This window comes from Marmota monax, unplaced genomic scaffold (genome assembly GCF_021218885.2).
Source record: "Marmota monax isolate L192 unplaced genomic scaffold, Marmota_monax_Labrador192_F-V1.1 WCK01_AAM20220418_F8-fsc00012, whole genome shotgun sequence".
Lineage (NCBI taxonomy): Eukaryota > Metazoa > Chordata > Mammalia > Rodentia > Sciuridae > Marmota > Marmota monax.
This window is the reverse complement of record NW_026695227.1, coordinates 4,810,123-4,828,143: the sequence shown is the minus strand read 5'-3', so window position 1 is coordinate 4,828,143 and position 18,021 is coordinate 4,810,123.

Here is an 18,021-nt window from a genome sequence, read left to right as displayed (position 1 = left end):
TAAAAATAAGCAATATTCTAAACATGCAAATTTTATTTTAGAATTATAAATGCATATAAAATAGTTTATTGCTCCCAACAACTCTATAAGTGAATTCTTATTTTTCCTACTGTGGATATGAGATTCAGAGCAATGTGAAAGTTGTGTTAACTTCTGAAATAAACTCTGAACCTAACACCTGCAAGAGGCGAAAGTATCCACAACAAAAGAAAACTAAACATGATAAAATTCTTTAAGGTAGTCAAGAGAGTATGGTAAGGGGATAAAGATAAACCAGTGAGTCAAAAGAACCGATGACAGTCCAGAAGTAGAACCACATTTAATTGGTCAATTGATTTTCAACAAAGGCTCCAAGGCAATTTAAAGGAGAAAGAAGAAAAACTTTCAACAATGAGGACTGGAACAGGAATAGCCATATGGGAAAAAATGAACTTTGACCCTTAGCTTACACCATACACAGAGACTAATTCAGGATGGATCATTGACTCAAAGATAATACTACACAGCTTCTAAAAGAAAACATGGATTGTCTCCATGACCTGGGATAGGCAGGGGTGTTTTAGACAGTACATGTCTATAAGCATTGTCTATAAAACAAAAACCTGATCTATTGGACTTTTTTAAAATTAAAATCTTCTTTTCAACAAAAGATATCATTAAAGAACTGAATAGGCAATCCACAGACCATGAGAAAATATTCTCAATATACTTATTTGACAAAGAACTTATATGCAAAAAAATGACAATAAGAAACAAGAAATATACAATTAAAAGTAGAAAATATGGAAAATATTTGAACAGACACTTCACAAAGCAAGATAAATGGACGGTTTAAGTGCACATGAAAAGGTATTTAATGTCATTAGTCTTCAAAGATATGCAAATCAAAACCTGGAGCATTAGAAAGGGAAGAATTACAAAGACAGACAAAATCAAATATTGACAAAGGAGTAAAGCAAATGGAACTCTCATGTCATGAAACACCAACTAGAGAAACTGTATTATAGTTTTTTATAAACATGGATCTGTCCTATAATCTGATAATTCTATTTATAGATATTCACCCAAGACAAGTGAAAACTTACAGCCTCAAAAAGGATAGCTCAAGAAGGATTTTTGACTGGGTGCAGTGGCACGCCTATAATTCCAGCAAATCAGGAGGCTGAGGAAGGAGGATCTCAAGTTTGAGGCCAAGCTCCAAATTAGTGAGGCCCAAAGCAATTTAGTGAGATGCTGCCTCAGTGGTGAAGCACCCCTGGGTTCAATCCCTAATACAAAAAAATGAATAAATAAAAGATCTTTGTTGCTTTATTCATAAGTTCATAATTGCCCAAAACTGGAAAAAACAAAATGTCAACCAAAAACCAAAATGCATATGCATAAAAATGTCAACCAAAAACCAAATGCATATGCATAAAAAGATATATACTAATTACATCACAATAAAAATAATAATAACCTGGTAAATAAATAGCATGATTAAATCTCAATATTATGCAAAACAAAAGAAACCAAACAGAAAAGAATATGATTTCATTTACAGGAAATTCAAAAACAAGCAAACTAATTTATAATCATAGAAATGAGCAAAATGGTCGTTTCTCTTGGAGGGTAGGCAAGTGATTGGCTGGAAAGGAGCATGCTTTAGTTTGTTCAAAGTGCTATAACAAAATACTTTAGACTGAGTAATTCATAAATGACATAAATGTACTGCTCTTAGCTCTGACAGCTGGAAGTCTGAGATGACAGTACCAGCAGACTTGGTGTCTGGTGAAGGCCTGATCTCTGCTCCTTAAGATGGCAACTTCTTACTCCATCCTCTCATGGAAGTATGGACAAGGAGCTGCGTTCTAGTTTTGCTTATAAGGGTACCAATGCCATCCTTAACCCTTCCCCAAAGACCTCACCTCTCAGTATCACCACAATGAGGATTAGTTTTCCACATGAATTTTGGAAAGACACAAACATTCAAACCATAGCATAGCATAAAAGAACTTTCTGGAGTGATAGGAATGTTTAGGGCATTGGTTACATGGGAGTATACACTTGTCAAAACTCACTGGCCTGGATGCTGAAAATCTATGCATTTCACTGTACACAGATTGTATCTCAAAACAAATTAACTTTAAAAAATTCATAAACTTTATAAAAGGTGGCAATAAACTAAGACTAAAATAATTATATATTTACCACTAGTACTGCCACTTTCATATTAGATTGAGAATACTGAAGGTAAATAAGTCACAGAGGAGTCTGTAAAATCCTAGTTAGTTTCTGTCTTTCTGCCTCTTCTAGGAAAACAATAAATATTGTTATTTGTTTCCTTGTTTTTCCAAGAAAGAGGATATTCTTAAGTCAATTGTCTACCAAGGGTCAAGCAGGAGATCATCCTTTCCTTCAAGTAGTCAGACATTCCCTGGCAAAGGTTTCAGGAAACATGGAGACATAATTATCATTTGTGGCATTAATATTGACTTTTTCACTCCACTAACTCCTGGATCCTATTAAAGGGGTAGAGAAAACATCCTGCTACCTCCGTACCAGAACTGTGTGTGTGTGTGTGTATGTGTGTGTACACCTTCAGAGTAGCATTATAGGTGATGTTTTAATGGCTTTAAAACACTGAATTCACAGATGCAAACCTGAAAATATTATTTCAAGTTCAGAAAACAGGCACTGTGCACTACTTGCTATATCTGTAATTGCTTTTGTGTCTTTGACATCACATAAGATTACTGACTACAATTACCAGAACGTACTAGTAAAAGTTACCACTGTTTCTATCATGAAACTTCTCTTAGAAAGATTACAGCCTTCCATGGGTGGAGAAATCACTTGGTAAATCTTTGTAGAATCTATTTTTTTTTCTGCCAAACTTGTTTAAAATTCTTCTTTTTCTCAGTTTTGATTTAGTAACTTTAGATTTCTGCATTATGTTGTATTTTGCAGGGAATTATTGACTGTAGCTAAGGAACCGTGAACAGTAATTATTTTGCATGACTAAGCCGTGGTTCACCATTGTCAGACAGGCACTTTACAGTACCACTAGTTTCAAAATTTAGAACAGAACTGTCAAACAAGCAAATGCCTACACCAAAGACTTCTATTTTCAAGCTACAGGCATGAGTTCTATGATGTGCAATAATAGAGTGAATCTTTGTGTTTTTGTGAAAGCTCCTGGTTTGACAGTCCTGGAAACAAAAGCCTGTTTCTTTCTGGAACAGATACAGCACAGATTTTCAAGTACAGCTGAGGTAAGGCATTAATACTTGGAAAGGGTGACATGGGCACTGAGATTATTAAATATTATTAAAAAGAATTGTTTTGTGGTGAGCAAAGAACAATTTACCCCAAACTGAGTGCTTCTGAGATGGCTCATCTCAGTTGGACATGTTTCCAACCTTTGAAGAAATGAAGCTACCTATGTACACTCAGTTAAAATTTTTATGCTAGAAAGATTACATATTAAATTCCAGGGTTTCTCAACATTTTACAGAGTCTACGATTGCCACATTAGAGCAAACATTATTATTTTTACGGTTATTTATATGTTAAATATCTTTTTCAGCACCTGGTATAGCCCACTCAGGAACATAAGGTTAAACAATTTCTATTTCCAAAGTTGACCTTTTATCCCATTAGAAATCTTAAAAATTACATTTTTTCCAAGTGTTTTCCCTTCTATTGATAACTTGAGCCTCAAAACAACACTTCAGAACAAATATTATCTTGCTTTCATTGATTAGGAAACTAAAGAGCAGAGATTAAATGACATTGAACCCCATGTATGAGGCCAGCCTATGAGAACCAACCCAAAGATGCTGTGAAATTAAAGAGGCAGACAGATCCAAGATTACACAGAATACAATTTAGTGGGGACTTGATGGAAGTGTGATTCTGAGAGGCAACGAGACCAGGAGGATGCATGAAACACATATCAGAGGATGGGGGTATATAAAGTGGTTAGGACAAAAGTTACTTCCTCCAAGTCAGAATATACCTGGTTTATCTCAAGAGTCAGTCACACCTCCAGTGCCAGGGTCAGTCATAAGGCTCTACATACTATCTGTTGGTTTAGTCTATCTATAGTATCCTAGAAAACTATGTGAAAAAAACCAACCAGGTAACTTAGGGGCAGTCATGGTGGTTATGATGCAATGTGACTCCAGTCACATCAAGGTGAATCCATACAGTTGGGTGGGCTGCCAATGCTGAATCTCACAGATGGCTCTACCTTTAAACATTAAAATATCTTAAATATTTGAAACATTTCCTTTTTATGGCCCAAGCAATTGTTTCATCTTTCTAGAATGAATGCAGAGTAACATATTTATGATTACTGATTTGCAAATCAGAATTCCAATTTAATAAGTAAAAGAGGTGGGTTCTGTCTTTCCATTCATCAGACTATGCATATCTACTTAGTAAAGTAATCCCGTCTTAGGTAGAAAACCAAATGAGAAATAGCAAGTTTTCCAGTACGAAAAGAAATGCTTTATCTGAGCTATAGAAGAATTTGGAGAATTATCTCACCTTCTGGAGGATACTTGTCAAGTAACCACATAATTACCTCAGTAACTGGATTCTCCCAATTTTAACCTCTCTCCCTATCAACATACCCTGCCTCCTGTCCCAGCACTGCCTGTTTAGTTTTCCTGAAGCACAGCTCTGGTCAAGCCACTCTTTCACCAAAATCCCTTAGTGGAATCTAAGCAACTTAATGATTTCCATCCTTAATGTGTCACATTGTAGTATAAGATCAAATATTGGGGAACTGGATCATCTTCCTACACAATTTGGTCAACTTCTGGGTTGTCAAAGTCTTGCCTATAATAATCAAGATCCACCTGTACTAAGTTACAACAGAACTTGAAAGAGTGATGTTTCTCTTTGAAGGAGTATGAAGGATTTGCAGAGCACCATTAAGCAGACATTTTGAAAATAAACATTATTTTTCTGTAACCTTATAGAAAGTTTTTAAAATTCTACCTGGAACACTTAATAATTTGCAAGTTGGCACCTTTGAAAAAAAAGTAGCTCTTAAAATAGAATTTAGAGGGCTGGGACTGGGGCTCAGTGGTAGAGGGCTTGCCTCACACGTGTGAGGCACTGGGTTCAATCCTCAGCACCAAATAAAAGTAAATAATAAAGATATTAAAAATATAATTTAACTCATTCTACAAGAGATTGAAGGACGTAAACAGATTGGAGGGTTACTAGAGCCAAAATTTTACCAAAAAGAGCCAGAAAACCTTTAGGAATAATTGGGCAAAGGGATAGGAAAGCTGAAATTGCTGGTGAATGAGATGAACTTCAAAGGAAGAACAGATGTGACTAACGGAGATTTTCATTGAGTTTTCAGGCATGATGTGTAATGAAACCCTCCTCTTCTTTTCCCATAGTCTTCAGTAAAGTATCCAGCTCTCTAAAATCTTAGGGAATTGGTTTGTCTTTGGTGAATTGTGAGAGGTATTGAGTTGGGCTTCAAACAACATGTTGAGAATAGAGAGGGGCTCTCAGGCACAGCCAATCTTGGTTAAACAACTAAAATAGAATAAGCATACAACAGGCTCTGATCACAGTTCCAGCTCCTCCTTGGAAATAAGCTAGCAATAATTCAATTCAGTAACTCAGTAAGTGGTGATAACTTGATTCAAAGTGGATTTTTCTCTTGTGCATTTCTCTACTCTATTTTGTCCTGCAAAACCCATGCTGCATTTTGCTGTAGAACCTTTACTGGGAAATCTCAACCTTTACCTGGACACTTGTTCATGGTGCAGTCTATGTATGGAAGTCTACATGTGACTTCTATGAAAAGGTTTTCTTTTCAATATGATCTTTAAATGCTGTCTGGCTACAGATGATATTCTCCACGTCTGCCATCTCTTTGTAAGATCAACATCCTTCTGTTCTCTTACTCACAGGGGATGTAGTTTAAAACCCTTATTCTGGGCTGGGAATGTGGCTCAAGCGGTAGCGCCCTCGCCTGGCGTGCATGCAGCCCTGGTTCGATCCTCAGCACCACATACAAACAAAGATGTTGTGTCCACCGAAAACTAAAAAATAAATATTAAAAAATTCTCTCTCTCTCTCTCTCTCTCTCTCTCTCACTGTCTCTTTAAAACAACAACAACAACAACAACAACAAAACTTATTCTGACAGGAAGAGTTACTTCCTGCTTTAAAGGAGATCCAAAAATAGATTGTTCAGTTAACAGAGAAGGACACTTTCTTTAACACCACAAAACCTACCTCTCTCACATTACTATCAGCAACGGCTTAGAAATGGTAAAATAGTTTTTAGTTTCTGGGGCCAATAAGAAAACTGTTGGTGTCTTGACGGCATATGGAATTCCTGATGAGACAGAGAAAGTGAAAGAGTAGGGTCAGAGTCTCAATGCGTTGCTTAGTCTGGAGGTGGCTAATTGACATATTTCCTCCAGCTTCCATTGCTATACTGCTCCTCTGACGGTCCTATCTTAAAGTATATTCTTTCTCACATCAGTCTAAAGTCTGTACAATCTGAGCTCCTATTTCTTCTTAATTCTGAAGCTCTTCCCCAATTAAAAGATAATTCATTCTCTGCTAAATTTTTGCAGCAAATATTATTTATCTCTTTTACTCCATGTTTATATCATCTTGCAATTTGATATCTTGTGTAATTCAAAATTTCTACAGAACCATCCTAAATCAACATTTAAATATGCAGTATGGCCTTAAGTGGGTTGAAAACTCTATTTATTTATATATACATGTGCACACACATATGCACATGTATACATATATGTATATGGGTGTGTTCATATTCTTCCTGATATATTCTTGAAAATGCCCATTATGATATGTATTAGTTATAATGTTCAGCATAAGGATACACACATTTGATCAAAAAATCCAAATGTATTGCCGGGTACTGTGACTCATGCCTATAATCCCAGCGGCTCAGGAGGCCGAGGCAGGAAGATCACAAGTTCAAAGCCAGCCTCAGCAAAAGCAAGGCTCTAAGCAACTCAGTGAGACCCTATCTCTAAATAAAATACCAATGGGCTGGGGATGTGGCTCAGTGGTTAAATGCCCCTGAGTTCAATCCCTGGTACAAAAAAAAATCTAAATGTCTTATTATATCCTTTAGCAATGGTACTTGCCAAGAGATATTAACAAAACTTATAAACAATTTATCACCTAGGGTTATTCGCTAGAAGGACAGCAGAGTTTCCATGCTCATGTCACTGACAGATCTCAGGAGCATCAGTTCAATTAGTTCTCAAACTTTGTTTTCATAGAATTCTGAATTCTGTTTTTGAATGCAATCTTTATGTATCTCTGTGTATGGTACTGGGGATTGAACCCAGGGGTGCTCTATGACGGAGCTACATCCTCATTCTTTTTTGTTTTTTGAGACAGGGTCTTACCAAATTGCCCAGGCTGACCTCCAACATGTGACTATTCTGCCTCTCAGATGACCTTGTTAGTGACTGAGGTAAATATATACTTCCTTGGTTAGAAAATCCCTGAAGCACCTCCAAAGATTCTTGGGCTTCATCCAGTCCAACTACCTCATTTTACCAAAAAGGATATTGAAGCACAGGGAGGTTATGGTAACTTTTCTAAGATCATACTTTTTTTTAAGTCTAGATTCCTGCTATTTGGTCATACTATCTCAATAATTGCTTGTGATTATTTTAGAATATTACACGTCTCACATTTAATTCCAAATTGTGACATCTTTTCAGTGGAATCATAGAGTCTCTATACTCTGTTTACACCCTATCTTCAAAGTCTAGAGTTCTGTCCAATACGGTGGCGCACATCTGTAATCCTAGCATTTTCAGAAGTTAGGGCAAGAAGATCATGAGTTCAAAGCCAGCCTCTACAACTTAGCAAGGCCCTAAGCAACTTAGAAAGTCCCTGTCTCAAAATTTAAAATTAAAAAGGGTTGTGGATGTGACTTCGTGGTTAAGCACTCCTGAGTTCAATACCTGGTACCAAAAACAAATTTAAAAATGGAATCTGGAATTCTGCTTTCATTTCAGAAGCCAGGGAAGTTTTTCCTATCAAGAATCTCTGTCACCCCGTGGCTATGTTCCTGACCACTTCGTGCTTGTCCTCAACTCTTGGCTTGTTATTAGCCATTTGTTCATCTTCTATGTTGCTCCTCCTTTGACAATGAAGATTTGATGAAACTTGAAGGTACTTACACCTTTATGTCTATTCTACCCTGGGCCTGATTCTGCAGTTGAAAGCACTCCATATGCCTGTCCCTATATTTACCACCCCCCTCATGCTGAACAACAACATATCTAGACTTTACCCCTATTCTTCTGCTTTCACTTCACTCAACCTGTAGGGAACAGTGCTTGAGTCATTCTATCTTGGACCTCTAAGAATTAATTGAGGGGATGCATCTCTCATTCTCTTTCACACACACAAATCTGCCCTGTAATAAGACAACAAAGGACTAAAGGCTCATGAACAGAACAAGCAATATCATCTTCAATGGTTCAGAAAAAGGCAAGAGCTATACTGGTGAAAATAAACAAGAAAATGCTTCTGAAAAACAGCCCTTCTCTGCACCATTGGATAGACAGTTAGAAGGAAGCCGATATGCAAAAAATAATAATCAGAAATACAAGGAGATTGACCTGCATCAAGAAAAAAGTGAAATGCTTATATAAGGGAATTCTTCCAAGATTATTTTTCACTGGAGCATGGGATTAATTATTTTGTAGAGTATATTAACATAACTTTAGTCATAAATCCTTCAAGATTTCTAGTTTTGATTTAATTGATTATGACTGCATCCTTCTCTTTGTTAGTCATTAGGTGAGCCTTAGGCAAAGTCATGAAGTAGGCAATAATTTATATGGCAGAAAAGGTCAGCCAGGCTTTTCTCTGCACCTATGAAAATATGAAAATGTCTGCAAAGTTACCCTAGATCTGTGTAATAGTCAACAGCTATGAGAGAGCATGGCAGCTACCTGGAACTTGAAGTTGAGCTCAAAAGAGTTTGGGCTCCTTCCCTGCCTAACTTCTCTTTACGTATTTGTTTAGAACTTTTGAATGTGGAACATATGAGACTAGCCAACCCAAATTCAACCAACAGGGTTTTATTGACTGATGTAATTGCATCTAAAAGAGCTAAAATGGAATTTCATAAAATGATATTGGGACTGCTCTTCTGTTCTCTTCTCGGCTCCCTTGGTGTAGGGCTGCATTCCAAGCAACCCTTCCCCTCACCTTTGTGAGATACATCTGTCCCAAAGCACATTACATCACCAGAGTAAGTCTCCCTGACCCCACTTTATTTTAATTATAGCCTTTCCCTTTGCTGGTCCCAATTTTAAAATTAGTTCATCGCCTAGATTGTAACTCTGAGCTTCTCCTGTTAGAGCCAGGGGCAGTACAGAGGAAGGGATGAAAGCAGACATACTGCCCGCCCAGGTGCTCTTGCATGCCTGATTTTCTTTGGTAGCATACGCTTCTGCAGAAATAAAGTCTGCCTTGCCATACTACTTCTGAGTATGTTTTTGATTCCTTGAGGCATGCCAATATTTCTAACACTATGAAGATCATCTAATTTAGTACTTTCCAAAGTAGGATACATTGGAAACTTTATTCATTCAGTTAAACAGAAAATATATTAAAATTGGTTTTTATACTATAAGAAATGAGATGACTACTAGATGAATGGATTAAAATAGCATGTAAACATGATTTAAAATAAATATATATTAGAGGATACATGATTAAAAAAATAACTAATATAAAAGCATAATCAAAAAAGTTGAGAGACCTATGATGTCATGGACTCCTCTTGCTTTACAGAGGAGGCAAGGGACCCAGAGAAGAGAAACAATTCACCCAAGATCTCAACTGAGAGTGGAAGAACCTGGCTCTCAGTCAATGTGACATGACTTCAGGGAGGTTATTTGAATCCACTGGATCCCAGTTTTCTCCTCTTTAAGGAGGGAACGATAAGCCTATTAAATAGGATTGTTATGAGTATTAAGTTAAATGGGAGTATATTTTAAAAGAGTAATAGAGGGCTTGGCACAAGGGTTCAATTAATGTTATTTCTGCTTCACTCATGCCTCAGAGTCAATATATTTCCACCGAATGATATTGTCTTTCAAAAAACTGGAGATAGATGTGGTGGCGCATGTCTGTAATCCCAGTAGCTTGGGAGGTTGAGGCAGGAGGATCTCGAGTTCAAAGCTCAGCTTCAGCAATAGCAAGGTGCTAAGCAACTCAGTGAGACCTTGTCTCTAAATAAACTACAAAATAGGGCTGATGATGTGGTTCAGTGGCCAAGTGCCCCTGAGTTCAATCCCCATACCAAAAAAAAAAAAAAAAGAAAAAGAAAAAAGAAAAACTGGAATAAATAGTACTGTACTATTTGGTGTGAACAAAGTGATGTGTTACTAGGTAAGATTTTTACAATTTAGAACAGCTTTTAAAGGATACAGACTTAAGAATAAAACAAACTCAAATGTCAATGTCACAGTACAGTGGTACCTGAGACATGTAGGGGTGAGGGGCTTCTTTGCCACTCTCCCCCCAATCAGTACTAGTGGATCAAGATTACGGTAAGTCCCACCATACTCTATTACAGGAATTTAGGGGCAGCGATCTATTTTAAAAGAAAAAAGCAGGGACTTTTCCTAAAGATACTGTTTACTTTGATGCGTGTTTATTTGGAATAATATTTTTAAGGGGGTATTTCTGTTACATCCCCCACATCAACACTGGTTACTGCCACTGATTGTCATATGCATCTGCATTCCTAGCCCTGTAGTCGTTCCATTCCTTCTCAAAAGCCTATGCAAACAATAATAAATCTCCTTTCATATTCATGTGTGCTCTAAATAGCCACTATACCATGTGAACAGTTTGCTTTCAACTTAATAAGTCTTCCCATCCCTAAATCAAAACTAATTAGCTTTGTTTTTCAAATTGCTGACACTGAGGGTCTTCACTATAACAAACCTGTGTGTGATTAGTGATATAACGGCTGGTGCTGAGCTTGGGCAAATATTTATAGAGTAATCATATTGGATAGGGTTGAATAACCTCTTGGATTAAGCGTGAGCCTCTGCCAGGCAATGCTGCAAAATTGTGCTAATTTAATGGTACAGTCCATTGTTCCGTCTGCTGATACAACCTCTGTAGACACTGATACAAATGTAATCAGGGATATTAGGGCACAGTATGGCTCCTTTATTGGCACTCCTGGCAGCAATGCACCAGAAGAATCCAAATATCACTTTGTAAATATAAATTATGTGATAGGTAAATGGAAGCTCATACAGGGAGAAGATCAAATATACACACAGGGATGAGCCTAAAGTAAGTAGTCGCTGGATAAATAGTTGTTAGGTTATTAGTATATTAGATATGAGAGGAACCATTTTGCTTTTATTTACTTTCAGGAACAGTAAACAGATTTTAATTAGGCAAGTCAGTTTTAGTGTTAAGGAAGAAATTCTTCTATATAAAGCTGTATTGATATTAGCTCCGGCTTCTGACAGAAATACTCCAAATAAATCTGAAAATATACAGTTGATTCTTCATTCTTGTTCTGTTGGTTTTTTCGTTGCTGGAGACCTAACTCCAGTCTTGCACAGGTCAAGCAAGCTCTCTACCATTGAGCCATATTCCCAGCCCCAGCTGATTCTTCATATTTAGTTTTTAACCTGTAATCTGAAAGGAGACTCAGACCTTGGGGAGGAAGAGATGAAGGCCAAAGTTTTTCCAGATGATGCAGTTAAGCAATGGCGGAATGGAGACTCGAAATCCCATTTTTCACACAGCCAGCCCTGCACTTTCTCAATCAGGGTTTAGAGATCTATAAAAGTAAAATATCTAAAAGTATAACATTGATATATTAATGACTTTAAGAACCTGGGTCATTTCCTTACAAGTAGTCCTTACCTGTATTGTTATACAATTTCTAATTTAATAAAGTTTACGTATTTGATATGTTTAGATAAAAAAGACCTTGAGCTTTTTATTTGCATTGATTAGTTGCAATTGCACCATTTTTTAAGAGCAGCTTAGCTATCTTTCTTAGACACTCCAACCAGTTAGCTATATTTAGATGTGAGGAGGAGGCAGAGTAATTCTTAAAGAGTTTTATGTTTCTTACAACTGACTTGACTGACAGTCCTTAAGTGCTATTTCTTTCAAAGCAAATATGACTCACAGCCCTTAGGTACAGTGTGTGCACGGGCTAGAAATATTGATCTGTCCACATCCTAGAAACATTGAAACACAATAAAAAAGAATTTTAATCTAATTCTGAATAATGCAATAGCAAAAACACGAAGAGTACACAATTGACAATGGTAATGTACCTGTAATATTTTATGTCAAGGTTTTAATTGAAACTCCAGAAACAGAAACTGTCTTTCCAGTGCAAACTCACCTTCTTCAGTTTTGCTGTGACAGTTCTAAGAACAGAAGATGCCTAAGAAACTTATTTAAAGATATAAATAAATATGCATTAGTTAAGTCATTGAGTACAAGTTAACCACTTTGTAACTCTAGGTACTAGCTCAAAATTTAGAAATGAGAGCAACCAGGAGGCAGTTTGGTAGGACTTCCTTTTGGAATTTACTGATAATGGAATGCAATGTTCCTCTTTATACCAACACTGGCCAGAGTATATGGAAAAAGAGGCAAGTTGCAGAAGGCAGTCTGTAACTCCCAGTCGATAGACACCCCCTCTCTTGTGTTTGGAACTACTAGGAAGCCCCTTTTTCTGTTGCTCCTGGCCAGCCCTCTTTCTGCAATTATTTCTGGTTCCCACAGGAGGAGGCAGAGAATAATCAATACTGCTGTGGGTTACAAAACAGAGTTTCTAGATTTGAGCTCTGGTGGCTCTCATAGACCCCCAGAGGTGCCAGAAGCTGGATTCTTCTTCCTTCCAGCAGTAGTTCAAAATGCTGTCACCACCTTAAAAGTAATATTTTTCATTTTTCCCCAAAAAGTTTAGTTTTCTACAATTAGCTCTGTTACCATTTAATAAATATATATAATCCTTTCCTAGGGCCATGCAGATACACTTCTACATGATTACATTACAGGGGAGCAGATGTCAATGGATGAGAAAGACATGGGCTACCAGCAGAAAGAGCTGGGGAGTGGGAAGGATGAGACTGACATGTCACCCCAGGGCTTCTTCCATGGCTGCTGAGTTCTATTTCCCCAGCCTGCTCCCTGTAAATCATTGCCTTAGTCTCTCATCCACACCTTTCCCAGTATCTCTCTAGAGTTTGGTTGGTTTCCTCTGTGTAGATCAGAATATGGATTAGAAAAATGTCTGCTTAGCCTTCATCTGTAGGCTAAGACTTGCCTCATATGGTGAAATCAGACCAGTTCATAGTCACAGGTAATTTAAGCATTCATATCTAAGAAATTTTATCTCCATATTAAATCATTTTTTTTTTATCACGACAGCATAAGTTCTTTTGAGACTGGGTTCCTGGTCCCAAGACATCTCTATTACCTGGGATCTCATGTGATCATATGAACTGAATGTTGGTGTCCCACCAAAATTTAAACACTGAAATATATTCAGGATGAAAATAATTAGGTCAAGAAGGTAGAGCTCTCATGATGGGATTAGGGTCCTTATAAGAAGAGACATCAGAGATATGACTTCTTGTTTCACTATGTAATAAGAAAGTATCCATCTGCAAACCAGGAAGAGGAACCTGGCCATGAACCAAATTGGCTACCACCTTGATCTTAGACTTCTCGGCCTCTGAAACTGCAAGAAATAAATGTTTGTTGTTTAAGCCGCCCAGTTCATAATATTTATAATAGAACATCAAACTGACCATGACTTCTAATTTGTGCCCATCCCTACATCTGGTTTCTTGACATCAACTACTGAATATCTGAATACACCCCTCTTTGCATCTCTGCCGGTTGTGCCTTCAACATGCCCCCACAATGACTACCTGCTCCCCTTCTCTGCTTAAGGTGATTTATATCCTATGTGTTTTTCCCCCTTTAAGTAATCTTTCAATTTCAGAGTCCCTTTCTGTAATTACATCCGTGTTTTCCCACAGCTAGATTAATACTCTGGTCAGTATTCTATCTTAGAAGCCCTGAGGGTATCTATGTACTCTTGTTCTGTCTTTCTTTGCTCTGTTTAGTTCTATACCCCAGATAAAACAAGTGCCATATTGAATAATAGAAATTATGAATGATAATAGTAGCTTCTACTTGTTGACTACCTGCAAGGTATTAAGCACTGTGATTTCAAGCATGATTTTAATATGAACAACAACCTTTTCATTTTTGCAAGGATGATAGCTGATGGACATATGGGTATCCTAGTTGGTTAAATACACCTCCTCATGGGTTGGTAAACAGCCACTGAACTCAGTGTTCCAAGTGCCCCTCCACTGAATCCCCAGTTTCCTAGGCTTTCTTGCCACCACCTGTCCCACTACCCCATGATCTAGCAATTAAAAGCTTGGCAGTACTCTGGCCAGTATTGATTCTGATTGGTTGCTACTGTGCTATATTCACTGTCAGTTAGTTTTAATGTTAGCTCCTCACTATCAGTATTATACATCCGAGAATTGACATTCAAAGAAGTTTACTTACCCATGGTCACATAATTAGTAAATGATAAAGCAGCATCTCAAATCCATGTCTGCCCGTCTTCATGGACCATTCTCTTTCCCCTATAGTAGATGGTCCATGGACACCGAGAGGTGTTTCCCAAACTTACTGATAGTAAGAGTAAGCATTTTGTCAAAATTACCAATTCCCGCACCCCTCCCTCTGGAGATTCTGATTCAACCCAGCTTAGTTCAAGATTAGAATCAATATTTTCAATAAGGTAAATTATATGGTTAGACAAATTTTGGAAACACTACCCTAGGGCATTTTATCCAGCACAGAATTTGAAACAGACTAGAAATACTATAATATCTCCAAATGAGTATGTAAAGAATTTATCATAATTTCCACATTGTAGAAGAGATTTTCTAAGCAGAATGGAGCATATGTCAGGCGGTAGGCCACTCGCTGGCTATTTTAGGTGTGATGGTGCAATTCAAAAGTAGAATCACTGTTTGACAGGTCTGGAAACATCATTAGTAACAATTGATGATCAGAATGAAGCACAACTGCAGTTTACAAATAGGTCAAATGAAAAGGACATAGGATGAGGGCTAAAATGAAAGCCATTCCACAAAACCTAGAAAGGAGGCACTGACGTGGCTAAGAAAAATTTGTTTTACTAAAAATGATAAGTTTACCCGAATAATACTCATAGATTTGCAGAATAATAACCCATGAATAAAGGACCTAAATGTATGGTGCTATCTGGGAAGGCCACTAGTTCTTTCTGCCTAGCACGTCACTGCTGGTCTGCAGCAGTGTTTTTTCTGTTAATGCCTGACAATATGGTCTGACACATAAAGCCTTCTCAGCCACTTCTCTCTCCTGACGTTTCCCTCCCATTTCTGATGTTAACAAAGCTAATCATGAAACATAAAAAATGTGTCCAGGAAAAGGCAAGCATCACAGAGTAATTACATATAGTGGGTTTATGATGCAATTCTCTTTCAAATGAAAGGGCTTAGGAAAACAAACAAACAAACAAAAACCAGGGAGAAAGAGAGCAAGATAGAGAAGCCATTATCTCTAGACGGGTCTTACAATGGAAACGGACTCATTAAATATTTCTGAGGACAGCAGAGTCATCTAACTCAACAGAACCTCCTAGATGTTCTTCCTGACATGTAAGTCATCAACGAGCAGGAGTAACCTAGCGTGGAGCTGAAATTTACTACCACAGGACACAGCCCAAGCTGGGTTGGGTGTCTTCCAAGTGACAGACCCTGCCAAAGGCTTAAACACCTGCTGCCATTATCAGTACACATATTCCCTTAGACAACGGAGAATCAACTCACTGGGTAAACCAATAAGTAAAATAAAGTGCCAAACACACCCTCAACAGAGACTGATAAAATAAAACATTTAAGTAAATTTAGCTGAATACTTCCAAATGGCACACCTGACAATGTAGAGAATGCATAGTAGTGGGAGCCATAGAGAGAAAAAAATGTGAGGCTTTTTCCCCATAATTCTAAAAATTCAAACCCATATCTCTCTGCACCTTGATCATTTACAAATTATATAACTTCCTAACCTGAAATGAAGAAAAATAAAACAGAATACAAAAATAGCAACAATGACAATAGCAAGCCTTAGTATTACTTGGTACAAAGGACTGGGAATAAGGAACACTGTCCTCCCCTATTTATTTGGAAGAAGCCTGAAGCTTTTCTTCATTTACTTGTTAGGGGCTTTCCGCCCACCCCCACTTTCTGGTGCTTAACACGTATATGAAAGTCCCTGACTTAAAAGGTAGGGCTTAGCTAATGAGGTGTGTCAACACAATTGGAAGCCCATTTCTAAATGAAAATTGCCCTGTGCTGTGAGCACAATCCCTTCAGGTTGAAGAGAGCATTCATAAAGCAGCAGGGGTAGTTGCCAGTGCTTTCTCTTTGAGAAGGGGCCTGTAGGGTTACCACAGCTGGGGGACAGAGAGGCTGACCTAGAGCTACGGGCTAACGTGATAATTCTCCTCAAAATTAGTCATATTTCTCCAGGTTACCTTCCTAGATAGTGAGTAAAGGCAGATATAATCCCTTTCCTAATTGTAAACCAGCACCAGCCTAATTATATTCCCATTTACCCCAGATACTCTAAAATCATAGGCTTTCTGTTTGCTAATTCCTCTTATTCATGGTTTTATGACTCCAGAGGAGGCTTTGGGGAGTAGGAATTGAAAAACAGCACAGTGAGTTAGTTCCACATAGACATTAACTATGAAAAAGTAATGACATGGAGGAAAAAAGAGTGTGGGAAGAAAACAGTCTCGTATTTAGTTTGGACTGATTGCAGTCAAGGCCTTGCTTAGCAAGCACAGAGTCAAACCACAGCTTCAAGAGTGATAGCCACCCAGTCTGCTTTTCTTATCTATTAAATAAAGCCATCTGCCATAAATTCACTCCCTCTTTGTCTTAGAATGTGTCTTATCTTTATCCTAGTTAATATTTAAGATCCATATAATTTTTTAGTGCTTTTATATCAACCTATTCACACTGGCCTAGGGAGAGACCCATGCACTGGAGGTTACTGGGTAATGCTGAAGGTAACCTGGTGTTAGGAGACAGGACGTTAGGACAAAGGGTGAAGATCATGGTGGCAAACAAGTCCATTCAAGTCCTTTCAGATAATGTTAATTCCAGGCTCCTGTCACTCATTCTTGCTCCAGATGATGTGTGTGGTTTCTGACCACATTAGGGGAAAGATCATTTGAAAGAATATATAATGACATGCTCAGAGAAGGTAGCATGTGGTCATGTGTGTGTGTGTATATGCGTGTGTGCATGTAGGCATGTGTGTATGTGTGAGACAGAGTAAAAGAGAGATAACAAACTTAATTCTTGATTGAGAATGAATTCTCCTAAGATAGGTTTAAAGGGCTTTTTTTCCTTCTATGACTTTTGGTGTAAGAAAACAATAAATATCATCCACATTATTGCCAAGATCCTACAACCTTTGTTTCTAGCTTTCCCAAGATCACAACTAATAAAGGGGGTTATGGTACCAATATTAGAGTGGCGATATCATGAAAGGCCAGGCATTCTCTTACAGTCTTTAGTTGGAGAAATATGTCCAAATATGTCCGTAGCTAGCTCACCAGGTCAGTGCCAGCTCGCAAATAGAGGAGGAGCAGGATTTAAAGTTCAACAGGTGCCCAGTGAGCAAGTGCACTGAGAAAGAAAGTTCATGCCTTTCCTGGAAATGTGGACATTTCAGATGGAGATGTTTTGGATCTGATGCCAGAATTTGATCCTCCTCTGCTACCAGTTAGGAATTCAATGGTCAGCTCTTTCACAGGAGGTCCACATTTTACTAAAAACCAACTTCATAAGCAAGCTGAGAACTGGAATGCTGTTCTACTCATTTTTCCTCCACCCTCACAGC